General features: G+C 42.7%; 1 long non-coding RNA gene and 1 other non-coding gene across 2 annotated transcripts in view; both read left to right on the top strand.

The window, feature by feature from the left end:
- The first annotated feature begins 6,242 nt into the window (after positions 1-6,242).
- The window catches only part of LOC139670816 (uncharacterized), a 233,454-nt gene continuing 212,075 nt past the window's right edge, over positions 6,243-27,621 (top strand). The window contains exon 1 of the long non-coding RNA XR_011697574.1: positions 6,243-6,313. This is a non-coding gene — a long non-coding RNA (uncharacterized lncRNA). The remainder of the gene's footprint in view (positions 6,314-27,621) is intronic.
- Positions 26,412-26,499, top strand: TRNAY-GUA (transfer RNA tyrosine (anticodon GUA)). Its single transcript is given in 2 exon segments — positions 26,412-26,448; positions 26,464-26,499. It is a non-coding gene; the product is annotated as a tRNA-Tyr (tRNA).

Raw genomic sequence — 27,621 nt, 5'->3', positions numbered from 1 at the left:
GCCTGGGGACTGTTTCTGACAACAAGGCTGCAGAGCAGAAAATAGTGGGCTGATGACAGACAAGACCCCAAAGTTTTTGTGTGCCTTGAAACATGAGCAGTGTGTCTTGTCCCTGCTGATTTCTGGTAACTTTGAAAGGGCCAAGAGTTGAATATAAGTAGCTGGAATGTGAACCAGCCCATAGCTAGGGCTAGCATTACTGTAAGAACTATCAGAGCAGTGCTCATGGTAGGATAAGGAATTTTCTTGAGCTTCTGTGAAAGAAAGAGAATGAAATAAGCACTGTTTATTGTTGGCATTATTCTTTTTTTTTCCTGCTGTCTTTGGAGAGGGTGTCAAAAGGACATGTTGGTGTGGAGTGGATTTGGAGCTGTGCTGCCTCACATTGCTTAAAAATGTTTGCTGCTAAAAAAACTCTCAGACTGTGTCCAGTTAGATGGAGCTGAGTGTCTGAGATGCCCAGGGACTCTGACAAAATAAACAGAGGTAGCTCGGAGCTCCCAGCTCAGTCTTGCTCGAAATAAACTGCCTCTTAGGTTAGAAGGTGGTGACATACAAAGGGAACTGCAGAGATGCAGCACAACATTAAGAAACAACCCCCTTCTCCCTGCCCCACCAAACCCCTGAAGCATCACACTCTGTAAAAGATGCACTGGATTTATCAATAGACCTTTCTTTACTCAACTGTGCTGCAATTCCTTTTGGGAAAAACTGGGTTTCCATCAAAGACACAGAAGACTATATAAAATTAGAAGCAGATGTGAGGTTGGATTGGATAGCTATATGGCTGTTTCTTTTGTGGAGGCACTTTTGAACAAACCCAGCCTTATGTGCTCCTTGCTGTCTTGCCCCATTGTGACTCTCTTGCCTGCTTTTTACATTTTCCAGAGAAGCAGGAGGTGTAGTGGGACTAACCGATCCAAATGTAAACATCTCCCCTTCCACATCATCTATCTCTTGATTACCCAACGGTCCCTGTATTCTTTGGAAGATCTGTTTAAACAATAACCTCAGTATTTTGCACTGTTAACAAAATACAAAACAATACAGGCAGTGCTGTGCACATGGAGGCTGAATTTAGTGGTTACAAGCACTTTTGCTGGCCTCAATGAAGTTTTTACCTGGCTCTTGTATGATACCTTAATTTATTGGCATGCTTCGATTTGCTGGAAACAAGCCTAGATCTCATTTACTTCAAGAAATCTCTGTCTTCCAGCGTACTGATTGTGTTATTAGTGTAAATTATGAACTGGGAGTAGCACAATTTTTAAGATTATTACCCTCTTTTTTGGTTCATTTTTATTCAGTGACTGGTGCCACATGCAGTGTGTTGCAATGAGGAGCCAAACATCAGGATTTATGATGTTGTTTATATTTTGGTGATGTTTCCTCAGTTCTAATTTACAGCAGAAAGGAGGTAAGTTTTGAAATCCACAGCTTGCCCAGAGTTCTTGAGGGCTTACCCAGCCTGATCCAAGGCTACATAACACTCAGCTCCACATTTTGTACCTGCTGTGTGTGGACATGCAGTCTCTTAGGAGTTCATTCTTTTCCCAGAGCAGAGCTGGAACTTGCCAAAGAGAGCCCCAGGTGCTGGTGCATCTGCTCCAGGGGCAGCTTGGCAGCTGTTCCACTTCCAGCCTTCCCTGCACTGATAAATTGATGCTGGAATGCTGTCCTTTTGCAGGGCAGAGGGAACAGCCACCAGCCTGAAGGACTGGTCTGTGTCACTCAGCAGTTAGCACAGGGCTGGTTCCATGCTTTAGATCTCCAGGAATGGACATTTCAGCTCATCCTTCATCCCCTCTGCCTTCCCACTACACAGCTCTGCATGTTTTCTCTTCTTAGGTCTTCACCCCACACTGCCCACTATGTGCTCCCTCCCAACTGTCCACTCATGGAGACACTTCTGTGTCTTTTGTGAGATCCTCTTCTTTTCACAGGATCAGCCTTCTCTTTGTCTCCCTTCTGCTACTCATGACAGGTGATGAGACAGGAGGAAAGTTCAATCCCCTGTGTGGGCCATTGACTTGAGTTGGACTCGATGATCCTTGTGGGTCCCTTCCAATTTAGAATATTCTGTGATTCTGTGAAAGAGTGGCAGGCACTGCTGAATCTGAACATCTCTCCCGCGAAGCTTGGAGCAGCACTGCAGTTTATTTAAACAGAGAAGTAATTACATTCCTTTTCTCATGGTAAAATGGCCAAAATATCAAAGTGAGTAGTTCAGACCCTGAGATTTAACTATGGAAGATCACAGGTGGGATTAAAAAGTTATTAAAATATTCCTTATGCAAAGGCAAATCAGTATTTTTCTGGGATGGGCACACATGAAATGTGTCCATTTTGAGCAGAGTAATTGTGTCAAACCAGGATATTAGAACTCAGCCATTACAGTGAAAAAGAGACCCAATTCAGCCCACCATGAAGCTGCTTGTGTAAGGCTGAGCCCACCATTGAAAAGTTTTTACCAGATTCTCCCAGCTGTGAGGTCACTTCTTGCATTTCCACAGCTCCCCATGTGTGATCCACACCCCAGAATTCTGTAGAACATGTTGATCAGGATGCAGGTTCTGTACCCAACCTCGCCTGCAGTTTCTGTCTCATAAAACAGATTAAAAATTGGGGTGTAGATGTACTTTTCCAGAAATACCGGGTTACCACGAGTCCCTGGCTGTTTTCTGAATGATTAACAGTGAATCACTGTTTTTTACAAGTCTCAGTGCATTCACCATCTGCCAGGTGTCGCAAGAACATGAGAACATCTCCCCATTTGAAACTGGCTCAACAGCTTCTCGCTGGCATCTCCAGTTTGTAGTAGGAGTCTTGAGAAGGAACTACTTGAGTTTAGCATTCCTAGTATGGATCAGATACTGTCATCATCTTGAGCATAATTATCCACCCCCACCATCTCATCCTTTCTATATTTCTCAGTAGGAGGATCAAAAGAAAGTTAGTTAAGTGCAGCATTCATCAGATAATCCAAAGGAGACATTAATCAGGAAGACAGCATTGCCAAATAATTAAATCAGGGGTTAATTCCATACTTATTTATCTGATTTTCTTGCGATTGTGAGTGTGGTGTTTCTCAGCCTACATCCTAGTACAAACGACTCCCTGCTTGAGGAGAGTGTTTCTGGAGGGGAACAAATAGAGGAGGGAAACGTGTGCCTTCCTCAGGACACTTACTAACTATTGATACATTTTAATGGAAATTATTATTCTCAGCATTAAGATAATACTTGATGAGTTGCTGAAAAAAACAATAAGCAGAAAACTGACTCCTCTAACTTTGTATTTACATGTACAGTTATTTAAGAACCACTTGTACTGAGGCTTACTTCCTTACTATGTAATTATAAAATTTGTTTGCTATTTCTCATGTCATCTCCATCTTTCACTGGTCCCAGGTGACCACTGATAGATCAGTAGGAAACAATCTGTACATTTTCCCCTGTTCTGCCCTGACAGTATCAGTGCTGTGGGTGGGCACATACAGAATGCACACACCATACAGGGCAGAATCACCATGGGAAGGAGTCAGCCTGTGAGCAGTGTGACTAATAAAACGTGGTTTCTGTTGACATGGTGTCCTTTGTCCTTTCCCCTTCCCAGTTCACTACCTTGACCTTTCTCCATCTCTTAACTCCGTGCAGTTCGTGCTCAATACTCCCTGAGCAGTTGTTGCTGCCAACTGAGCTCTGCCTACTCTTCCTCAGAGCAAACCCTGCTTCGGGTTGGCCAACAGCTCTGAAAGTTTTCTGTGAGGGAGACTGGGGGAGAGGGAAGGAGTGGGAAGGAGTAAACAGATGGAAAGAGGCAGATAACACAATCATTTAAGCCTCATTATGTACAGAACTAAGCTGAAGATGGCTGCTGGTGATTACCATTAATGAAAGTTTAACCAGAATGCAGCAATGGGATGTCAAAGGTGCAACAACACCAGCCGTGCCTTTGGTGGCTGTGGCAGTGGCCTCTGCCTCACACCCCCACACTTTAATTACAATTCCAGGTGACTTTCAGTGGTTTTTTGTCAACAATCTTAATCACTGGCCAAGCCAGACTCACCATCCAAAGTCCATTCAGTTCCTTGCAGGAGGCTGAGGTTGATGTGTGTTGAATCCTAGCACTGTTTCTGCATCTTTACAAACATGGACATCATATGCTGTCCCTGGAAGTGCTTCCTTCTCACAGGCTCCCACAAGCTCTTCACCCTGTCTGGAGAGAGTTACAGCAAGAGATGGCATCATAATTGTACTCTCTTACCCAGTTTCTGAGCATCATTCAACTGACAGTTTTAGCTGTAAAAGAATACCATCTTTTTCTTTTCTTTTTTTTTTTTTTTAAATTAGAAATGGCAAGGTTGTATCTTATTTTGTATGTGGTATCTCAATGGTTGAGGTAGGTCAGAGATACACACACGAGTTTATTGCCATTCCAGCAGATGAATGCTGAAAGTTGGGGTAGGACTTAAGTGTGTAGAAAGAAAATGGTGACTCATTACCCCGGGAATCATAACCCAGAATTAAATTTTATTTACATTTTGTTGTGATCTAAGTTGGGATATACTGTGCAGGACAATGGGAGATACTGTGTAAACAAGGAGCAGTCCCATTCTGAAAGAAGGGAACATTTTAAAATTAGGCTGATAAATCATATTCCTCTGGGCAACTCAGTACCTGACAGTCCCTTCAACTCAGCTGGACCTGCAGGTGCTGCTCCCAGAGGAAAGTTGGCCAGTGGTAGTCACTGCTGTGAAACCAGCCTTAAGCACCTACGTTCTGAAATGTTTATTAATATTTTTGTCCTTTAGCTGGATATTGTTTTAATTCAACATATTGATCACAGATCCGGGAGTTTTGCAAAACTTATTCGAACATTTATTTCAGTTTGAAGAAGTGGATTCTGAATGTTGTGGTGGAGACACATTTGTAGAGAGATGTCAGATGAAACACTCTGTTTGCCAGTGTTAGTCCAACCCCTACTGACCTTTGTCTAAGGTTGCCATCCAAGTGTCTCTGCTTAAGAGAACTCAGCATTGAAACACCCATTTAAAAACTGATCTGGTTGAATAATGCTGTTCATCTTGTCCAGGGCCCAACATGTCCTGGAGTGGAGTATAAGGAGTGTTTCCCTTCTAAGTGTTGTCAAACCAGAAAGAATAATCGTTCCTCACTTTTGCATATGTCAGCACAATAGAAGCTTAGTCATGCAAATCCTTATTACTTGGCACTTCTGCAGCCGGGGAAAACAGGCCATTACCATATTTTATCAGTGTTTGTAGTTAAAAGTATGCCTTTCATTGTTCTTTTTAAGAATAAATGTCAAGAGAATCTTGAAAACATAAATAAGTTTTAAAAAGGGGGGGAACACCCCCTAGTTAGTTGAATGTATTCGTCTTAATTTCCATAGAAATATATGAACTGTTTATATGCTTCGTTCCACTTCCATGGGGGGAAATAAAACAAATATTCAGTTAATGACAGATTTTATTTTATTATTATTTAGTGACTCTGCTAAGTGCAGTAGTAGAGTACAGAGTTTCAAATCATCACGGATTTCTTAGCCCTTTATGGGACTACAATACGTTGTAGTGTGTTGAGTAAATGAGCTGTGATGGAGCAATGATTTACTCCTGCAGTCCATAGACACACATAAAAACCAAGCTTGAGAAAAGCTGGCTCTGGAAACGGAGTCAGGCAGAGGGCAATGCAGATGTCAGTCACATTTTAAGGTGCTCTTTACATTGACACAGAGACAAGTTTAATAAGGACGAGGCCTTTTGAATTTTTGTCTTTTCCTTTTTGGAATAGTGTCAACTATCAGAAGAAGTGGCTGGTAATCCCTGCTGGCCTTATCAGGACAGAGCTGGCTGTGACTCACCCGGGGTGAGACCTGACTGGGTCAAAGTCACTTTCTGAGCTAGTTAGACGTGCTCTGTTTGCAAGGGAAGCTTTTTCTTACTTTAATTCACCAACTTTGTATTTAGGAGTGTCAAGAAGGGGAGAATTGTTTTGCGTTTTTGGGAGGTAGAAGCAACATGTCCCAATGTTGCCAGAGTCCATCCTAATGCACATGCAAGAAGAACTCAAGAACTGTTAAAACATAAAAGGAGAGTGGTGGGAAGTTATTTAATTGTGGAGATTTAAGCGCAGCTGCTTCATAACTAATATTTTCCAGGTAATCATTATATGGTCTTTATTATAACCATTATATGGTCTTTTCATATACAGAAATGAGAGGAAGCTCATCTGATTGACAGAATCTTGCTTGCAAAACACTCCAGTAGTACAAGAATGGCATGACAGAAAAGGTAATACACATTCATAAGCCTGTTTTCTTAGAAGTCTTGAGAACAGGTCAGTGTATAAGATCTGATGCTTCATGGAGGGTGGTAAAAATTTTAAAAAATGTCGAACATTTATGGTATATAATAATTAGCATCTGGTCTGTTCACTGAATGAGGCAATGGGTTTAGGAAAAAACAGTCATGTCATGCATAGTCCTGCCTGCAGTGTGTGTGCCAAGGGGCCTGAAATGCAATTATCTGGGAAATCTGGTAAGGTTGAGAGTTTTGAGTGATTGACTTTGTATCTGTAATGTTCTTTTAATATGGTTATTGGCTTATTTGCTGCTTGGTATTATCTGTAGCTCAAGCAGTAGAGGAGGTAGACAAATGCATGAAAATAAAGTAGTTCTACATTGAAGGAAAGAATTAGAAAATTCTTTTCTTGAAAGCTTGGCTAAGTTCTATTTTGTCTGAAAAACAGTATTTTTTCCTTGAAAAAAAGGTGTTAGACATAACAATTTTGCTTGGGTAGAAAGACCATCACATAAACAGCCTGCTGTGAATGACATTTTATGCAGCCTTATCAATATCCTGCCAGGAATAAAATCCAGGAAAAAAATCCCTTAAAAAATAATTGTAAATTCAGTGCATCACTTAATTGGAGATATGTTGGAATTTGCTCACAGATACATACTGTTTATACAAGAGTGAGGAAATAACCCTTGTTCTATTCTAACCTCATAACTGTTAATATTAATTATGTAATAACTACAAATATTAATTACCTGATCATGAAGTATTTTATTAAAACTAGCTAAGGATCTGTGTTCTTAACAACAGTTACCGTGCACAAACACGTAACACTTTTCACTCATATTTCAAAGAGCTCTACAAAAGTTTCACTATTTGTAGGTGGTAAAATAGTAGAGAAAAGCGAGGGGCTTGTTTAGAGCATCACAGCACCGTGTTCTGCACAGGACCTGGTGCCTCCCAACACCATTTTGTGTGTCCTTTGGTGGTGGATCCTTGGATGTGTCACACAGGTCTGCAGGATGCCCTTGCACGCTGAAATAACGCGGATTTTGCCTATTGTTTCCAAGAGCATGGACTGGTGGAAAAGTGCTTTGAGCGCTAATCAAAGCAGAGAGAGAAGGAACAGGAGCGTAGCACATTTAACACAATTGTCAGTGTTTAATTAGGAGGCATTTAAGGTTAAATATACAAGCGTGACATTGGGGATTTGATCTGTGGGGCTACACAAAAAGGTGAGAAAAACTTCTGCCCTGACAAGAAGTTGTGAAAACTCGCAGCCTTGTGAGCAGTGGAAGTTGAAAGGTACAGACAGGCAGGAACTCTTTCAGCAACTGTGCTGCTGCTCAGCTTAAACTGTCTAAATAGTAATGCCACTCACTTGAACTTCAAGTGGCTCCGCGAGGGTTTCTGTAAGCGAGCGCTGCCAGCAAATGGGAGAGGGCAGAACCTCCGCAGAGGAGTGATGATCAACAGCTGGGGCTCTAACCTTCCCCCAGCACGGCTGGATCCAGCAGGGAACATCTGTCCAAAGCCTAACTTCCAATATTTACAGAACAAAGGTATAGTTTGTTTAACAAAATCGCTCATATTAGCTAAATAATGGAGTGTGCTTTGATTCTGCTGGTGCCAGAACCGCCCAACTTTTACTTTCCGTACTTAGTTAATTTGTTCAGAAAGATCAGGATTTTGGTTTTCGGTTTAGTGAGGATTAATTTATGCAGAAAGATCAAGATTTTGGTTTTCAGTTTAGTGAGGATTAATTTATTCAGAAAGATCAAGATTTTGGTTTTCAGTTTAGTGAGGATTAATTTATTCAGAAAGATCAAGATTTTGATTTTCAGTTTAGTGAGGATTAATTTATTCAGAAAGATCAAGATTTTGGTTTTCGGTTTAGTGAGGATTAATTTATTCAGAAAGATCAAGATTTTGGTTTTCAGTTTAGTGAGGATTAATTTATGCAGAAAGATCAAGATTTTGGTTTTCGGTTTAGTGAGGATTAATTTATGCAGAAAGATCAAGATTTTGGTTTTCAGTTAGTTTGTTTGAGTAAAGAAAATAGATCTTAGGTCATGTAAGACTCTTATAGCTTAGGAAGAGAAAACTTTAATGTTACTAGTTTGGGTAGAGGTTTTTCTGTTTGTTTTGGTGTTGAGTTGGGGTCTTTTTTTCTTTGTTTGTTTTGTGCAGCTGTGTAAGGATCAAGATGATATGTGCAAAATATTTAATGATATGTGCAAAATATTTAATGATACAATTCTTCCAAAGCATGTCACGATTTATTTGGTATTCATTTCCCTCTGCCAAGCAGGTGAGGGCATACACTGCTCCCAGTAAGTGTTTTGAGGTCTGAACACAGGCTCTTGAAAAGTAGAGAAAGTTGCTTTCTATCCTTCAGGTCTCACTGGGTACTGATACCCATTCATTTCTTTACTCACAACGTGGCATCATGAACGTCAGAGACACAGATTGCTCTTTAGATTTAAAAATAACCAAACCAACATCCAGAGCATGCACAGTACCCCAAGAAACTTCAGTGTGTTGTGGTTCTTAACGTCACTAATTTGAATTCAAATGCTGTATTGTATTTATTTTCATAAATATATAGGGTCAGAGTTTAGAAAGTTAGGGGAAATTATCCATGAAAATTATTTCCTTTTTTTTTTCTTTCCTTGAAAGATATTCTAATCATATTTATGTCTGTAAAAGTGCAGCACCTGCCAAAGGAGGATAAGGTCAAGTTGAGTGTTAATTCTTGCACTTATTTCTGGACATTCCTTGGTTAAATTGTGCATTTGTTGGGTGTAGAATAAGTCTGCACTGAACAGTTCTTGAAACAGCCTGAACCTTGAGTAAGAGCATTTTATTATACAAAAGGAGACAGGCAGAAGAGCACTTGTAAATATATTGTCTACTGCCAGAACTCAGATATGGACAGTATGTTTTTGTGAACAAGAAGAACAAAAGTTATTTTAAGCTTCTCTCTCTTTTCCTCCTACTTTTGAGGTTATGGCTCTAATGAAATACCCCAAATGTCATTTATTCCTCTCTGCTCTGCTTTCAATATGAGTCTGTAAAGCAACAAGCAACATCTCTTGTGGAAAAAGGGGTATCTGAAAACTATTCTGAGAACTGCCAATGGTGAAATGAGAATAAAAGAAACACAATAAACTGTGTCTACCCAGAAAGCTCCCGTGGAACTGCTGAGTGAGGATCGCTGACGCTGAGTCGTCTAATTATGAAACTTCGTGAAGATGAGCTGTCGGGAGATCGCTAATTAGATAGTGCAGCCAACCCTGACAGAGAACGTTCCCTACGTGCTCCACCGAGGGTGTTACGTCAGAGAAGTTGGTGTGTTGTTCCAGTGAAATGGCCAAGAAAAGACACGGACGGATAAAACCACAAGCGAAGTGTTTTGGGGTGGGTCTGTTTGTGTGTGATCTCTCCAATTCCAGGTTATTCAGCAGAGTTGTAAAGAACAAAGGCTTTGTATTGTCTGGAAAGATGAGAGGTGGGTAGATAGATACCCAGGAGACAGGGGGTTTTGTCACAGTTTCCATTTGCCATGATAAAATTAACACCTCGTCCTAACTGTGCCACTTTGCACCCTTCACAGAAATGGGAGTGACAAATACCCTTCACTATTTGTAACTTAAACCAACTCCTTTTACAGCAAGTTGTGTTGTTTTGTAGAAGGATTCCCTATTTACTTTGCATGTAGCTGTTCTTTTAGGAAATTATTTTTTATACTGGAAGGTGTGAGTGGCTGCCATCAGATGGTTGTTACATCTGTAGAAACTCTCAGTTCCGGGTAAAGATGTTAAATGTGCTAAACAGTTTTCCTTTGGGCTAAAACGACAGGAATATTTAAACATGTTTTAGCTGCTTGTAGGAAGGCAATAATCCAGCAGAGCCAAAGCTGAGCAGAATTTGGCTGCCCAGTCTGAGAGACCTGTTCCAAATGCAGCAGAAGAAATATGTTGGGTAAGAAGCTGCAGGCATGGCTGAGGAATAAGTGGAGAGTGTCAAGGCCCTTTGGGTCTTATGACTCGCTGGCCAGGGTGGCCTGGGCATGCTGAGCACTGAAAATGCCTGTTGTTGGTTGATTTTTTACTTCATGTGGTTATGTACTTTGCAAACAGCATTGCACACAATCCAGCTGCAATGAACACCTGTTCCTTCATCAGCTGCTGCTTTCTCAGGGCTGTAGCCCGTGGCTGGTGCTGCTCATACAGCTGGGAAGGATACACAGCTGACCCCAGGGCATAGCAAACCATTTCAAGGGGTGAAATACTCTCCTTAAAGACTTGGAGATGCAATAGCCAGAGAAGCAACACGAATAACTTTATTATCCTTGCCACAGAAATGGAAATTATAGAACCTCTCTCCATTCTTATCAGCTGAGCACTGTTTTAATGAAAGTGTATTTACTATTTAGGAAAAGAACCAGACAGCTTGAAGATAAGGTATGTGGAGAATGGAGCAGCATTTCCACTGCTAAAGACTTGTTCTTGTTCTTCTTGTCCACCTAGGCAAGCCATCCCTCCTCATTGCTGCCATTCTTTCCAGGTATTTACCTGAGAAGTAATTTGTGCAGTACTAAAGCCCAATGACTCAGCTGCAAACAGGATCTGTTGAAAATGTGGGATCCGGCAAATACAGGCTGGGTGCACTTAAAAAGTGATAACTGCACAAGTGATTATTGCTTGGGCCAGTAATTACTCATGAGGAAGTTAAGAAGGAAAAATACTCAGCTGAACATGAGTGCCAATAATCTTATTAAAAGACACCTAGAGAAAACTATTTTATTTTATAAATATTTTATTAATATTCATTTCTTTAATTTACAGCTGGAATAATGGCTGGGGGGTCCAGAAATGTCTGTGGGAGGTGTGTGTGTGTGATTCTGAGATGCCATGGTAGTATCTTGAATTCCAAATGCACCATATTGCAGCAAGAGTGAACATCGTGAATACAGAAATAAAAAGCAGTGGCAAGCTGCAACCCGTCTGCATCAAAGTCAGTGAGGAAAAGGCAGGTTGCACCCTGTAGTATTTGTAAAGTAGAACATATCATACAATTACAGGCTTGTGGCATAGTGGATACACGTAGGGAAGGCACAGCAACCTTGGTATTCTCTTCACGTAGTAGGCACAATGAGCTACTTTTGTGTGTGTGTGTGTGTGTGTCTTGCTGTGCTACAGCCCCATTGAAATTATGGAATGAAATGGGCAGGCATGGCACGATCTGGGGTTTAATAATTGCAAAACACTCTGGGATCTTCAGAAGGAGGATGCTCAGGAACTGTGAAATGGCTTTTATTAGGCAGGGGGAGGTGGGGGGGGAGCGGTGAGGGGATGGAGAATGATATGATGGGCCCTGGTTCAGGCGGTGCTTGTTTAAATCTAACACATCTGAGTGGGGCACTTAGAGGCATGTTTAATGCCAAGTGTAGGAACCTTGTTGAATGAGTTAAGCATCGGCTGAGTCAGGTGTGTGCCTGTGTGCAGCTTGCCCTCCTCTCACTCAGCTCTATTACTCTGCAGCCTGGGAGACTGAGCTGCGAGCAGAGAAAACTTGGCAGTGGACCTGCTTTCTTCCCCTGATAAGTTGTAACAGACACACGGGTGATACTGCCTGTTAATTTAGAAGGCATTTAACACTTAATCACGCTTGTCTAGGTGCAAGCCAGGAAGGACAGTACTTTCTGCAGCCTCTAATTGGGTGCCATCAGTAATATAAGCCTAAAACTGTCCCAGTCAGCAACTGTATTGCCTAATCAGCATGAGCGTGTGCCCATTGGGGATCAGACACAGATAAGCGGGAGAGAGGAAGAGAGAGATCTGAACATATCTACAAGATGAGTGGCATGTCAGGAGCATAGAGGGTGTCTAGATTTATGTGCTTTTTGGCAGCGCTGGTGAGCTATTAATCATTTCTCATGAATAGGGCTCTTGTAAATCAGAGGTAGGAAACACTTTTCGTGGATAATCATGGCAAAAATGTCAGCTTTGCTATTTGGTCATATGCTGATAGGATGCTTAGCACTGGAGCAGACTCAATCTCATGCATAAAATCAAAATAGTGCTCCCTTTACATGATGAGTGGGAAGGAGGGAGACTGTAGAGAAGTGAACTTTCCATCAGTATTTGAAAAGCAGGAAACTAATGTGTAATAACAGAAAGGGAAACCTACAGGCGAAGCTTTACTGAGGCAGCCAGGGCTGAGTTCTAGTCAGCATCTGGGTATAACCAAAACACATTTAATAAGGCACACTTTGCATCATTTGAACAGCTGGCTGATCAGTTCGTGGGTTTCCCTTACTTTTATTGCCCTGCAATTTGCTGTGTATGGCCCTTATGTGCAAATACCTCATTAGTCACAGGGTTGCATATTTCATGGAGCACACTGAATGTGCTGTCAGAATTAAATATTGTCAGGATAACAAGCACGGGTGGAGTTTTGGAGCTTGACCACTGAAGGCAATGTTCAGGGTGAGGAGAAAAGAAGCTGGAAAGCAAAACACACAAGGTCTCCCTTCAAACTCTGCAAGGCAACTGGCTCTGGTGTGTGAAACCATCGCTCAAGGACTGACATTTAAAGAGCTTTTGGAAGTGAGTCCTGTGCGAGGGGGTGAGTGAGAAAGTCTCACCCAGGGCTTTCCAGTGCATTCCTTACTGTAACCAGTTGGAGCTGAAAATCTCAGTGGGATTAATTGTATATATGGAGGAGCTTGACTTTCACCCCACTCCTTTCTCAACATCTCCATAAATTCATTGGTATTTTGATGTCACTCCTGGGACAATGATAACAGAAAATACAGAACTTCTAGGATGGTTACTGAGGATTAATGCAAACCAGTTCTTAGCTTAAAAATAATGGTGTTTTTAATGTGCTTTTGCCCTAAGAAATTTCCTAATGTTCATTCCCTTAAAAGAGCATCCCCTCTACCCCTCCAGTATGTTCCACTGGCCTCCAGTCCTACCCCATGGTTTCTCTATAAACTACCAACACAGAGAAATGGAAATGGCACAGAATTTTGTCCAAGTTAATGCCAGCTGCATCCACACAGTTTTGGGCATCACCTTGGATAGTGTCTGTAGGATTCCTGCCCCTGGGATGGGCACTGCCAGGTGACTGTCCCACACTGCCAGTCCAAACCCGCTGCAGTAACAACCTGTGGGAGACTTTTAACTGCATTTCCTGGGAGTTGTGGGAAGAAAGTCCAAGCTTTTGACACTCCCTGGGAAACATCCATAAATCCCCATGAATCACAACCATTTTAAAATCCCCTTTCAAATTAGAAGTCATGGGCTTTGCTCAGGGGAAAAAAAATTAAATTAGGGTTTTGAAAAGCACTCATAAATTAGCTGGCAAACAAAATATCCTGAGAGTGACAGGTGCCACTGTTCTTCTGTATTTGGGTCAGCCCAAGACAAATTGGGTCAGAGCTGGGCTTGGGATGTGCTGTCTCTACAGGCATCTCTGCATTTGGTGGTGTTGGTGTGTTTAATGCTGCAGACTCACCCCGAGATTTCCTGTCTTTTGCCTTAAACATCAGCTGAATTCTACTGGGATATTTCCTTCCACCTGGCAAGAATATTGGCTTGTGTGTTTGGGGGGGGGCCTTTATTACTTCAATTCTTGCCATTTTCAGGGTTGTGAAGCTTGGGGTAACTGCATTTTAGCCACAGGGGTGAATTTGTCCTCAGATCACTTTTATCCACCAGAAAAGGTGATTTCAGCATGCTTGGATTTTCAGGCAGTTTTAATTTGCTAATGCTTGGCAGTGGGAAGTAGAAAGTGAGTGAATCCTCTGTCCTTCTCTCTCAGACTTGAAATTCAACCTGTCCCATCCACACTTCTTCAGATTTACAGTGTTCCTGTGGGGGCTGCAATTTCAGACAATTCAAAACACATAAACCAGAGAATATACTTCTCCAAACAGGTATTTCAGCATCTTCCTTCCTTTCCAGGTGTTGGGTTGTTTGCACTCCCAGCCCTCTACCACCCCTAAAACTTTCCCAATAACTGTTACTTCATTCATTGTTGTGAAATTGGTTGCCTGTTTAATATTCCCAGACCTCAGTAACCATCCTAGAAGTTCTGTATTTTCTGTTATCACTGTCCCAGGAGTGACATCAAAATACCAATGAATTTATGGAGATGTTGAGAAAGGAGTGGGGTGAAAGTCAAGCTCCTCCATATATAAAATATTATAATGTACTATGTGTAGTACATCATGCATATAAAAATATACTATGCTGACCAATTTCCTTCTTTTTTCTATTTTTCTTAGATGCAGGCTAGCACATTTCAGCTCTCCTTTCCTTCTGCTAATTTAACCAACGTGAGGCCTTTCAGATGTGGCTCCATGAAGCAGATTGCTCCCTGTTGCCACAATTCAGTCCTGCTTCTCCTTTTTCTGCTCCTGACCTTCACAGCCCTACCTTCTTTGCACTGTCATCCCTCTTGCTTGCTGGGTGAGGCTCTGCTAAAGTGTTTGCTTTTGCTGAGCTGTTCTTTCTGCTTGTTCAGGGAGCTGAAATACTGCTGGGCTCTCTCAGCCAGACACAGGGTTAGGAGAAGGGGCTGGGGAGGGAGAGGAAGAGGAGGAGGAGGAAGAGGCCAACAGGTCCAGGGCAGTGACCCTTCCCCTGGACTCTGCACTGGGGAGGCCACACCTTGAGTGTTGTGTTCAGTTCTGGGCCCCTCAGTTGAGGAAAGAGATTGAGGGGCTGGAGCGGGGCCAGAAAAGAGCAACGAGGTTGGAGAAGGGACTGGATGTGGCACTGAGTGTCCTCTGAAACACCTCCAGGGACAGAGAATCCAACATGTCTTGATCCAACCCCACTGTGATCACCAGCCCAGATCACTCCGTGCCCTGGGCTGGTGATCACAGTGGGGTTGGATCAAGGGTTGATGATCTCAGAGGTGTTTTCCAACCCAACTGAGAAGAGAAGAGCAACAAGGCTGGAGAAGGGACTGGAGCACAAGTGCTGTGGGGAGAGGCTGAGGGAGCTGGGGGTGTTTAGCCTGGAGAAGAGGAGGCTCAGAGGTGACCTCAGCACTGTCTGGAACTGCCTGAAGGGAAGTTGTGGCCAGGTGGGGGTTGGTCTCTTCTCCCAGGCACTCAGCAATAGGACAAGGGGGCACGATGGGCTCAAGCTCTGCCAGGGGAAATTGAAGTTGGAGATCAGAAAAAAATTCTTTGCAGAGAGAGTGCTCAGGCATTGGAATGGGCTGCCCAGAGAAGGGGTGGATTCCCCATCCCTGGAGGTTTTTCAACTGAGCTTGGCCATGAGTGCCATGATCTGGTAAAGGGACTGGAGTTGGACCAAGGGTTGGACTTGATGATCTCAGAGATCCTTTCCAACCCAATTGATTCTGTGATTCTAGGAGAAGGAGGAAGAGGAGGAGGAGGAAGGAGGGGAGAAACAGAGCTGCCTGTTTCATTGCAATAATCTAAACTGCCCTTGGCAATGGGTTTGTACCCAGCCAGCTGAAAGGATGTGCCACAGGGACCGTGTGGCTGCTTTCTCAGACCCATTACCTGTACAAACCATCACTCCACAGCACTTTAAAACTGATTCAGAGACTTCTAATGACTTGTAAGCTGGGTGCCAAATAGAAGAGGTAGAGCAGGATATTATTCATCAACTTCTTGTTAAAAAGAATGTTAAAAAACATTAATTGATACAAAGTCATAAAGATCCGGGCCTCCAGTTATTCCCAGAGCCCTTAGGGTGAAATTAACCCTCGAGCAGAGGCTTTTTTTAAGGCTTTTACAGCATGCCAGTCCCATGGGGGGTCTGAATAAAGATGTATTATGGAACAATTTCGCTGTAGAATTTTCAGGCTCTCTATCTGCCCGGATCTTTTCAGTGTTTAGCTGACTTATGATCCTGGAGCACATATATTGATCCCTAATCTTAGACAGATCGAGAGTTCCAGCATAAAGCCACATTAATAAATTTGTCAACTTGATAAAAACCTGACCCACAATAAAGCAACTTAAAGTTGAGTATATATAGTCTGTAAATGTTTATTATGTCCTTGTTATATATGAGCCTAAAATTAGTCTGGTAGCTACGTGTGATAAAATATATACAAAAGAATATATATTATTTTTAGCTATTGTTGGGAGAAGTCAGAGGGGAGAACGGGGTTGTGAATGCCACCGGTTTTGCTTTCTCATACACTGAATAAAGCAAACTCCCTGTCCAGATTAAGGAAAATATTGCCATGAATTAATAGGACATTTCTAACTAAAGAATGTAACTTCAGAACAAACTGGTTGTACTTTCTTAGAACGCTCCCTGTGATTTGATGCAACTTTTCCTCTGTATGTTTTCTCAAATTTTTATGTTTAATGTGAAAGCCTGAATTTGTTTGTAATTTGGAATTTAAAGCAAGGCTCTTTGTTAAAAGCCCAGAGGAAGTTTCCATATGACTTATGGGCCATTTGGGCTCAATTGAATTTAATGGGTTTCAGCTGCACCTCCACAATGGCTTTGAAGGAAGTGAAGGGAGATCTATAGGTCTTAATTGCTCAAGACTGGCTTGTTTCTCTTGAAAAGGCTGTTTGCAAGAAGCAGGTTGGGAGTATTAAAGTACATACCCTGAAAGGGTTGAAGGAGCTGCCTTTTGAAGAAGGGGCTAGGATGAAAATAGGTTTAAGACGTTACTCAGGAGCTGAACTACTCAATCTGAACTGGTCCATGCTAAGTTCTTGTTTGTTTGCTTAAAAATAATCAAATAATTGGTGGGCATGGTTAAGCCAAACTTCCTTTATAGTCCTTTCAGGAAAGGAATGGAGATCTTGGAGCTGACAAGATAAATTAGGCTGAGACCAAAGGAGAAACCCAAACAGATAGTCCCCTTGGCCTCTCTCATGCTGGTTGACAGACAGGAGTGTTTGAGGCAGCAGGTGAACCATGACTTCCAAGAGCAGGGGTTTGTTTACGCTTCCACCGTACAAAGCTTTTCAGTGGAACAGAACAAACCCAACCGCGCAAATTTCCATTTCAGTTTTACATTTCCTTCTGCACATCCAGCGCCAACTGACCTTATAGGTTGTTGTTCCTAAATTTGTTAGGATTATCCCTGGGTTCACATTTGGAGGTGTCTGACCCATAGGAATCTCTTATGCGACCCTGTTTTCCAGGCAGGCAGGAGAACATGTGAAATGCAAAGTTAAGAATATAAAGGAACTATTGTGTAAGTGCAGATAAGCCAAGAGACCATATTACAGGAAGTTCACCTCTGGTGTACTCTGTCATTCTGGCCGGCATCACAGGCGAGTAGGAAGGGGACATTCTCCTGAGGTACCCGGCAGATGAATGCCAGATGGTACTGTCATAATACACAAAAAATAGCTAAATACCTACCGGTTGTGTTCAGTACAAAAGGAACATTTTTCTTCTTCCCCGAATCCTGCAGGGCAGAACTCAGACAAGCATCTTAATGCAAACATCTCAGTAACTGAAATGTGAAGCTGGAGATTCAAAGAATTCTCCAAAAGCCTTAAGTAGCTTTTTAGGCTTTATTCATGTTGGGCCTAATGGATCCTCAAAGGGGAGAATGGTTTATCAAAGGCAAGCATTTTAAGTACCGCATGTTTATGTGGTAGGTGAATAGGCGTTTGTTACATTTGAATTGTCTCTGAATATGCAGGGAAAATATCGGGGCACCGCCATCAGCAGCAGCGCCGAGCTAGGGGGAAAAGTGCTTTCTTTTCCCATGTTAAAATATGTTCGTTTTAATTTCCATGCAAAATTATAAGCACAAAAATGTGCTGCCCTTTGGGGGAATGGCATTTGTCGAAATACCACGCATTGCTACAGACCTTAGATGTGAAGGGCTCTGCGTGCAAACATTTCCATGGAAGAACTTCAGGGATGCGGAGCTGCGTCTTAGTCCTGTAGGAAAAAAATATTTCCGACTGCCTGGCTCTTTCAGGCTATGAATTTTATTGCCTGCAGGTAGAGAACGAGCGGGGAGGTGTGATGATGTGACAGAGACTGAAGGGTTAGCTCTGCCCTTCATTTCTTGTTCTTAAATCCTTTTCTCCAGACTTTATATAGCCTGGTTCCTAAAGCTGAGTTTGCTACAGCAATGCACTTGCCTCAGTCCTGTATTCTGGCCTGTTCAGGATTAGGGAAATCCTCCTCAGAGCTTCCCAGGAATGTTGCTAGTGTTTGTCTTCCGTGGTTGCATCTTCTTTCATTAACTGGAGGAGCTGGTGCTGAAAACCAAACAGAAGGTAATGTCAGACCACAGCGAGCTGTCTGTTGCTGCAGATGGAGGATACCTCCAGGATTTGGGTCAGAAAACACTTGGCAAGGATCCCTCTGAATTCTTCTTGTCACACGTCGAGGAAGCCTGCACAGTGCCAGGGGTAAAGAAGGAAGCTGAAATCTTAAAATGGCTGCAATACCATTTTTTTGTTTTATTTTTGTTTAGCTTCAAAGCTATTTATGGCGTATCTTGCCAATCTATTCACACTGTTGCTGTTACGGGTTTTTTGGGTTTTTCCTGATCCTGCTTTCAGATCAGTAAAAAAAAACCCACAACCCACATGATTCCATTTAAGTTTGGCAGGAAAAATGAGACTTACTTTTTCCCCCTTTAGAACTGGACCTTGCAGAGGTATTATTGGGATGGTTTCCACTTGAAATTCCTCATGTAATCCAAACAGCTCTCAGCCTTGACTGTGGAGCTGTGCGGGGCTCTGCGCTGGGGGAGGCAGCACACCCAAGGTTTGCTCCCCTTTGCTTCCTTGCAGATTTGCCTTCAAGAGCTTTGATCCCCTCCTTTCTGTGCTGCTGGTGAAAAGAAGCAGAGGGATGTTTGGGGGAATCTTTTGTTTCTTTGCAAACTATCACACAGTGGGACAGCAGCAAGAGCTGCTGTGTTTAGAGATGACAACCAGGCAGGTATGTGTGGCCTGGAGGGGACAGGGGACAGGATGCTGCAGGCTTGGGGCTGTCCTGGGAGGAATGACAGCAGAGATGGGACAATGTCCTTATTTCATTCCAGGTCTTGCAGATGCCGAGATTGTATTGCCTTGGCTCTGTCACATTCACAGACTGAAGATATGTATTCACAGACTATTCTGAGCTGGAAGGGACCCACAGGGATCATTGAGTCCAACTCTTCAGTCAATGGCCCACACAGGGGATTGAACCCATGACCTTGGCATTATTACAACCAAGTTTTACCCAACTGAGCTAATCATCCATTGTAGGGATCTGCAAATCCACATTATTAATCACTATGCAATACACCAGCAGCTTTTTTTTTATTTAACTAATAGTAATTTTGTTGCAGACATATCTCCTTTGCATATCATCTGGAGAAGTACTTGGTGCAGATATACATGTTGACCAGACTTCTTTTTTGTATTGCCATACCAGTTGTGTTGCTCATTGATCCACAGGATTACACTGGGCTCCCTAGAAGTACAAAATCATAACACTTTAGAGATGCATTGTACCCATTTCTTTATTAGAGACGGAATGAAGTTACTTTCTTTCATGTTTCAATGATGTATATTCATTTTTGTGGCTTAAAACCATGTAAGAGATAAAAAAAATCCCCACAGAGACACAGAGACTTCTGTCCAAGAAGCTCACAAATTAAATTTAGACTGAATTGATGAGTTAGGTTAACAAACAGGAATGGGGCAATAGGTTAAGGAAGGACAAGGGTTACAGAAATAAGATTAAGTTCAGTCCATGTAGTACACCCTAATACACTTCCTCATGCCCTGCTCTGGCCCCAGATGCTTCAGAGAAATGGCCAAAGATTAGCTCTCAGGGGCAGGGAACTGTCTTTGTGGTGTTTGTTTTTATAATGCCAAGTTCAACAGGGCACTAATCCCCATTTGGGGTCCCAGAGTGCTCCAGCAATACAAATAATACCCACAAAGTAGTAGCAATAAAATCCCTTGGCCCAGCTCTCTTCTGAGTGCCATCTCTGAGCCTAACCTAAGAAAAAAGGGAGGCTTGTGCAGCTTTGTAGGGATGTAGCCATCACTTTGGGTGTTCGTTCTTGTCTCTTGAAATTTGCTCATTCCTTTTTCAGAAAGGATGTTTTGACCTGTGTTTAAATTTGATATTAACCCTGCCCTTCTCCCTGCTTGGTACTTGGTGACATCTGAAATGTTGGGTCTGATTATGTAGAGGAAGAAATACCAGAAAAGAGAATCATATTAATATATGGGCATAGGAGCCCAACTCCTCATAAGGAAGTGAGGACAGAACAGATGATTTTTTTTAAATAATATGACAGTCATTCTCAAGAATAAATTCCCAGCAACTCCAATACTTGCAAAAGAGGCCTCAGAAAACACTCATGTCTGACCAGAGGTTTTTGCTTCTGATGGCTGAAATAAATACCAGGTTTAAAACCACTGTTAGCTGCTCTGCTGAGTCCTGGTGGGTCCAGGTCTATCACAAACCAGTAAAGGTTGCCAGAGTTGAGAAGCTCAGTAGCCTCGTGGGCCATGAAATATGTCTGGTCTGCTCCATCAGGATTAGTATGAGCAGTTGGCTCTGGAATTTAAGAATGACCTGGAAAAGTCAGACTGTGTTTGGAGCTGTGTTTTACGTGTGGTCTGAGCCAGCATTCATGCCTCAGACATGCTTCTAACATATCTTGGCTGCACTGTCAGGTGGTAAAGTTCAGCTGGAAAAGAGTTTAAATGCTGCTGCTTCACTGCTTTGGGCCCCACAGTGGCTGCAGTTCTGCACTCCTTTACCTCTTATTTCTGCTTTAAACTCCCTCCAGAAACGTGAGCTCTCACACAGCTGGTGATTCTTCCATGTCCAAGTAGTGTGGATTTGGATGGAGAAGACATGGTCAGTGTCTAATTAGCTTCCTGCCACTGTAGCCAAGGCAGAGATTTAAGGTACAGTAACTCATTTTATAGCCACTCTATCTGGCACTGAATATAGATTGGAAAAATTCTTTGCTTGAGCAAGATGTGTGGTAATATTGTTATGCTGTATTAAAGTGCTCTTTAAAAATAAATTAGATTCTCATGAGTGCAAGAGACAAGTATCCCCTGCCACAGCCAGACCTGACACAGGCAACTCTCCTCCTTACCCAGGACTTCTAAATTCTTCCATGAAGAGGAAAACCTCCCAAAGGGTTGTATCCCAGTTTTGAGTTCTTTTTGTTTGTTTGTTTTTAATGACCCTAAAGGGTTTGTTGTTGAGTGTTCAGAAAGACTGGCTAAAGCATCAGCTGTGGGTAGAACACATTAGGAACCACAGCAGTTCAACAGGGCTGTGCAGACACATCTCCCAGTGCTTCTGTATCAAAAAAGGGTCCCAAATATTTCGGGCAGAAATATTCCCTCCACTTGTAAGTGCTGTTTTTCTTCTGGGTTTTCCTCTCAGCTTCCAAAAGCTGCCCCTTAAAATGCCACTTGTGAATGGAGAAAATTATGCACTTTCAAATTCTCTCCTGGGGAATGAGGGCTCATATCTCTGCCTCTCACACTGATACTGTAATTTCACACTTTTTCTTTTTTTTTTCGCCAGCAATTGAGCCTTTCCTCGTTATGTATGACATGCATGTTTCATTTTCATTAGGGCTTTTATAGTTTGAGAGGCCTGATGAGCAAGGGAAGGGAAGTGGCTGGGTGGAAGTGCTGCCACCTGAAGCGCAGCAGTCACAGGAGGGGCAGAGCTCTCCCGTGTCCCAAACAGCGCTGCCTTTGTGCCCTGCACTGCTGCCCTCCCTCAGATAACACAGCCCTTTGGACACAGAAGCCTCCAGTGAGACTTTACAGCTGCTACTGCAGAGGAGTAAATGCGCACAGAGAAAAAAAACAGCTCAAACAAACAAACAAACAAAAAGAGCTTTACTGGTTGGATGGAAACGAAGCTAATCTACGTAGAGGTCAGGCTCTCTGATGGCTTAGAATTTGCAGCAGCGAGGAGCTAGTCTGGTGTATCTGAATAATGCCATGTCCCAACTGGGGTTAATTGCCACCCAATTATCCAAACTTTCTGGGTTGATCATCATCAAAGAGCTCACACGTTATTAGTCTTGTCTTTCACCAGGAGAAGGGCAGGACTTGGAACACTTTGTGGGGGAGAAGACAGGAATGCTCCTCACTGCGTTTTGTAACTTAGGATGGCTGAGCATTGAACTTGTTGAAGAATAGGTGACAGCTGCGTGGAGGGCCCTTCTTCCCATGCCCTCTGATGGGGAGAGCTCTCAGGCACCTGTAGAATCGCTGTGGCTGCTGGTGCCAACCTGTTGGCTTGAAGAGGCTCATCTGATGCCTGGGCACTGCCATGGGACTTCAGCTTTTGTGCTTTAATTGCTTTCTACTACTGGCCATACACAGGAAGAAAACAGAATTAAAGTAATTTACCTGTATTTTTTTTTAATTAAAAGCCACCCCAGACCTCTAAGTTTGTTATATAGCAAAATTCAGCCAGTTATACCTGTATATACGATAAGCATGTACAGTTTAGGTTTCGAATACCCAAAGGATACTTTCTTACTGGTAACAGCAGCATCAGAAGCATTAAATGGAATCTCTGAGCACAATAAAAACTGGTAGCTGTAAGTAATGTCCTATAAACTCTGCATTTCCTTAAATACAGCCCATGTTGTGGCAATGCAATCAAACTTCCTTTATATGAAACCCTCTTGTACTCTCCCAGTTCTTTTCTTTCTTCATTCCCACCTTCCTGCCCCTTGGCATTCATTCACACTGACTTTTATTAGGATTGTCTCTGAAGCTGTCCCAAGGAGTCTACATATTATTTACATCACAGCAGAGCCTGGGGGCATCAGGCGGGGCTGGGGGTCTGTCGTGCCAGCTGCTATTCAGCATTTAAGTGCAAAGATAGTCCCTGGCCCGAAGAGATTTCTATCTTGAATTTTAACAGGTAGACGAGAGGAAGGCGATTGTTTCCCGGATGCTTCAGACTCTAAATTGAGTTGTTGTGAGGAGCAGCCTTTAGGAAAACCTCCTGTCTTGCAGGAGTGTCGCACAAAGCTGCCAAGTGGAGATATACCCTGAGGTCATCGCTGCTGGTGGTGCAGAAACCACAGCAGTCAACCAGTGGCGTGTAACACACACCGGGCAGAGATAAAGTGAACCCAAGGATTTCACAAATTTATTACGGGTCCAGTCTAATGCTCTTATTCAGAGCACGTGAGTGTTTCTTCCACCTCAAACGAAGAGAAAACAATTCCTGCAAGTCACACAGAATCAACCAAATTTTAAAAAGGTTTTCACTGGAAAACAAACAAACAAACAAACAAACAAACAAACAAAACCCTTTAAAGCCACCTTGGAAAGTCAGCCTGCAAGTATACAAAACACTGGAGACTATCTATGCCAATCTGAGCTTAACAAAACACACAGCATTACCAAGTGTAATTATTCAGTCCACCTATTAGTAGCTTTACCTCTGGCTGTTCTCCATCCTGCTTTCAAACTACATCCTTTCCTTTCATCTTATTCTACACCACATGAAACAGGTGAGCTGTTCCCTTTATATAGCTCAGGGCTCCAGTCACGTGGCTCTCAAAGCTTGGTATCTTCATTTAATCAGTTCAAAGAATCAAAATAATCAGAGATCTTGCATGAACTCCATGCCAAAATTTAATTCTGTTACGCATTCAAAGCTTACCAAGTTCAAAAAAAAAAAAAAGAAGAAGAAGAAAAAATTAATTAATTTTTCCTAGGAATATCTACTTTGAAAAGCTGCCCTGGAGGGTACATTTGTAGTTTAGGAGAATATCTTTCACAAATCACCCATACATCACTGCTAGCAAGTTTCACAAAAAGAGATCTCCAATGCTTTCTATTGTCAAGGCAACACTGTGGTTTCTGCATCCCATTTGTTCCTGCATAGATAGTAACAGCAGCCACTTTTTATCTGATCCATTTGAATTTTTATCTTGACTTAAACCACTACTGATTTCTTACAGGAAAATACAAATTGTTTAGGGTTATCTTCACCAGTAACAACTTCTGACAGCAAAGAGATGGTGATACTTGCCCTAAAGTCTGTATGTGTTACTTTAGCGCTGGATTAGATGACAGTGCCAACGACTTAAACTGAGTAGAGCAGTAATTTTTGGGTTTGGGGTCACTGAAGGCGTGGGTGAAAGCAGCAAATTATCTTTAAGGGGTCTGTGAAAGGTAACTCAGGTAAGGCAGACTCATGTCAATGGGCTTAAATTGCCTTGAAAGGATATTTAAATGCCCCTGGAAAAACTGTGGGGGTTGCAAACTGGAAAGGATTCGATCTGTGGGGCTGTGCCATCTGCTCTGATGTAGGAATCACAGAATCAGTTGGGTTGGAAGAGACTTCCAAGATCATCAAGTCCAATCCTTAATCCAACCCCACTTTGATTACCAGATCATGGCACTCAGTGCCATGACCGGTCTCATCAAGTTGGATATCAGGAAAAAATTCTTTGCAGAGAGAGTGCTCAGGCATTGGAATGGGCTGCCCAGAGAGGGGGTGGATTCCCCATCCCTGGAGGTTTTTAAACTGAGCTTGGCCGTGGCACTGAGTGCCATGATCTGGTAAAGGGACAGGAGTTGGCCCAAGGGTTGGACTTGATCTCAGAGGTCTTTTCCAACCCAATCCATTCTATGATTCTATGATTCTTAAAAACCTCCAGGGATGGAGAATCCACCCCCTCTCTGGGCAGCCCATTCCAATGCCCAGCAGGAGCTGGGGTTCCTTTTTTCTCCTGTACAAAATGAACCCCACATTTCTGCACATGGGTCCTCTTTCCACCCAGACCATCTGACCTCAGAGAGTGCAGGAATTGCCCCGACAATCACATAGCAAGTCCTGTTTCTCTCCACCACGTGCTTTTCTTTACAGTATCTGTTGCTGGGGGGTTCCTGTCAGGGCACATCACAAGCCCCAGGATTAGGCCTCTGAAAAGCTCCAACAGTACCTTGGTAAAGTAAAAACAGAGACATTTTATTGAGCTTCTTTCAAGATCTGTGCTGCTTTGAGAAGTAGAGAAGTATTAAGATGTCTGTTAGTATGAAAATAAATAAAATTGTGTGAGTTTGATTGTAGGACAAAGAGCTGTATTTTTCAAACAGAGGTGTATGGGGTGGTAATTCTGCTGTGAGTTCAGCTGCTCTGTGAACTCACCCTCCTGACATGCAGGTCACTGTTGTGTATGTTTGCTAAAAACCTCTGAAGATCATCTGGTCCAACCTCTTCCTCCAGACAGGATAGAGTTTAAAGTTACATCACATTGGTCAGGGCTGTGTCCAGCCAAGCTTTGGAGGTTCCACCTTCTGTACAACTTTTGCAATGGTGAAAATTTTTACTCTCATGGTATTTTTCTCCCCTCATAACAAGATTTCTCTGGTTGCAGCTTGTTCCTATCACCTCCCACCCTGTCCTGCTGCTCAGGTGCACAAATGCTCGTGGATCACTGGAATTCCAAACGAGAACAGTTTACTCTGAGCTGTGGAACTCACACAGATGTTTCACAAAGGGTTCAGCCTTCCAGAGCCTGGGTAGGCCACTGGTTGCAATGCCAGACATTGCAGCCTTGTCTATGTGTGAAGGGTCTTACATGCACTGTGGGATTTGAATTAAAACCTCCCTGGTTATTTCTTTCCATCCTTTTCTTCTCTTCCTCACTATGGAAGCTGTCAGGGAGTGGGGTAACTGATTTGTTTGCTATTTTGTTCTTGGGTTTGGCTGGAGAACTGTTGTTTGGAATTGTGTGGAGGAGAGTTCTCTCTCTTCTCATGGTTCAGCTTAGGAAAAACGTGGCAAGGTCACCTGGAATGGGCAAATTTCTTTGTCAAGCTGTAGACAGATTTCATATGGGTCATGAGAGGAGCTCCAACCTTAATGCCACCACGAGCATCAGTCTCACAAGAGCTGTGAACTATCTGGCAGAAAACTGGCAGTTTTGTAACCAAACCCCAATTTTGCAGGAAAGTTAACTTAGTGCCTTTTTTTGGATACTGTTTTGCTGTTGTGAAAAGCAATACATATGGAGGCCCAGGAAAGCCTAAGGCTATTGTTGATGCAGTCTTGACTCATTCTTGGCACTCCCTTGCCTTCCTTTGATAGCTCAGCTGGTAGAGCGGAGGACTGTAGGCTGTCTAGAAAGTGATCCTTAGGTCGCTGGTTCGATTCCGGCTCAAAGGAAACAGTTTTGGCTTTTGTTTTGCTTTTTGTCTTTCACTTCTTTCTGGAATTTACAACTTTGTAGGACTACCCCTTCCAACCACTCCATGCCCTGGGAGAAATTTAGTCTGTTTGAAAGATACCACTTTTAAGGATTTTATTTTCACTGCCCTCCTAGTCTGGTTCTTGGTGCTTTGACCATTGCCACCTCTCTGCCTGATCAGTGATGTCCATCATAAGATTTTCTGTTCTGCAGGGGCTCAACAGCTTCCACAGACCCTTGATAGCTACAGCACAAAGCACAGACCTTGCAGAGCCCCTTTTAGCTGAGCTGGGTGTGAAAAACTGGGCCAGATCCAGTTAATTTGGGCACCTTTGTTGCTGGTTTCACCCCTTGTCCTCCCTCATTCTTCCATCCTGAAGTTCTGAGGTTTTGAGTGGAGCAGCAGCACACTAAGAAATGGGGAAGAAAAATGTTTTAGTGAGGACAGGAACAGAATAGTGTTCATTCAGGTACTGGTACCTGTCTGAGACAGTGACTACATGTGACAATAATCACTGCCCTCCTGAAGGGGCTGTGAATGCCAACCCTGCACGCTCTCCTGAGGTGCATCATTTCCATGCACTGCCCATTTCAATGAGGAATTGTAAAGTTTGGGGCTGGTTACAAAGGAAATGGGCTCAGAAGAGCCCTATGGAGGGACACCAGGAGCCAGGTTAAGGAGGTGTTTGAAGGACTCATTCATACAGAAACCAACATCAGAAACTTTCAGAGAATAGAAAACAGGGCACTGCGACCTGTGAACATTTTGTTTCACACAGGAAACTGACTCACTTTCACAAGACACAATCAGTCTGTAAGAAGCTTTATTAAAGAAAAGATTAGAGGGGTTTAGATGTTTACATTAGAGGAGATGACATTAGGGATCCAAATCCCAAAGCTCATGCAAAGCATCTCCTCATGCAAAGTGCAGTGCTAAGCTGAACAAAGGCAGGAGAAAGAGGTGGCAATTTTGTTCAGTTGCTTACCTTTCACTGTGCTTAATAAGAAATATTTGCAAGCATTTGGAGTCAAATACAATGAGGAGCCAGTACTAATCTAGAATGAATAATCAAGTGATGATACGGAATTCCAATATTTTA

This window comes from Pithys albifrons, chromosome 4 (genome assembly GCF_047495875.1).
Source record: "Pithys albifrons albifrons isolate INPA30051 chromosome 4, PitAlb_v1, whole genome shotgun sequence".
In the NCBI taxonomy this organism is placed as follows: Eukaryota; Metazoa; Chordata; class Aves; order Passeriformes; family Thamnophilidae; genus Pithys; species Pithys albifrons.
The sequence above is the reverse complement of the archived record's forward strand: the minus strand, read 5'-3'. Positions and strand labels throughout refer to the sequence as shown.